Raw genomic sequence first — 1,482 nt, 5'->3', positions numbered from 1 at the left:
AGGGTAAAATGGGAATTCTAGAATTACGGAATTCTAAAATTAAATACTCAAAAAATAATTAATTGAGAATTAATTATTATTTAAATAATGTGATTATTTAAATTTGAATTTGAATTGTGAACATAATTTAAATTTATCCTTTTGAACTTATTTGATAAGTTGTTCAATTTAGAATTCAAATTAATTTAAGTTTGACTTAAATTTGAATTAAAATTAGACTACAGGATAAATGATGAATTCTCTTCCTTCCCTATCTAGATTTGGCACCACACACAGGGTTAAAAATTCCTAGGGTGGCCGGCCACTTAAGAGAAAAAGGAGAGGAGATTTTGTTGTTCCAAATTCAAATAGGAGATAGAGATTTGATTCTGTTTTGAAGTTTGACTTCTACTCTTTAAATATGAGAATGATAAAAAATTGTGGATACAATTTTGAAACAATTTTTTCTGCCCTAATTGAGTGGTGGCCAAAATTCTCATTGAAAGAAAAGAGAGGAAAAAAATTTTCTCCAAAAATTCCACATCGTGCATGCGTTGGTGTTTGTGGAAATTTGAGTGTTTCAGAAACCGGTTTTGTCTCACGTGTGCCCACACACACGTCTACGTGGAATCAAGGAATTGACGTGGAAGACTTTGGTTTTCTAAACACAAAGATTGGAGTAAGGACTATTCGTGGTCAAAGAACTCAAGTTATCATCCGAGTCAGTCTCCAGGTATTTTTCCTAATTGAGTTCTTGACATATAAATTAATGTGATTAATTTATTCGTGCATAAATTAATATAATCTATAGAATATCTCAAAAGTTATATGAAATTTTTGTTATACACGATCCGCCTTCCCGTCACGCTTCCGCATCCGAATTTGATTCGGTTACCAACATTAGTTAGGCAACTTGCGAACTCTGACCTCACGCGAATGGCCCTCATCAGCTCCCAGGCGCTTTGCTGCTTCTCCTTCCTCTTTGCTGATGCCTCCTTCTAAACGACTCGTCGTATCAGCTGGAAGCTCCACCCCGTGGGCCTTAGAGTCAGCCCACCTCCTCAAACGCTCTTGAACCCGAGGCCCATCAAGTATCACTAGTAAAAAAAAGAGGACGAAACGTGTCGTCCTCTCTGGGTGAAACGCACGCTGGAGCAGCGTTTTAAGGCTTTTAAGTATGTAAAGATATAAGATATGTAAAGATTATCTTTTGAATGACGCATAGTCATTAATTATTATGCCTCTTGTTCTATTACTAATTCCTGCATTACGTAATAGTCTCTCTTGCCACAAGTCTCTTTCCATCCATATGTATGATTGAGTCTCTTGGTCCCGCTTATATGATTATAGTCTAAGAACAGAATCCATAATGCTCTGTCCTATGTCACTTGGCTAGTGTTAGTCCATGGTATGTATGCTCATCATTACACAACAACTCGCTATCTTTTCTTGGTCATTGTAACCTCATTTGGTAAATGGAAAATGACAAATCAAATTTCACAT

Source organism: Morus notabilis, unplaced genomic scaffold, assembly GCF_000414095.1.
Source record: "Morus notabilis unplaced genomic scaffold, ASM41409v2 Scaffold42, whole genome shotgun sequence".
Lineage (NCBI taxonomy): Eukaryota > Viridiplantae > Streptophyta > Magnoliopsida > Rosales > Moraceae > Morus > Morus notabilis.
The sequence above is the reverse complement of the archived record's forward strand: the minus strand, read 5'-3'. Positions refer to the sequence as shown.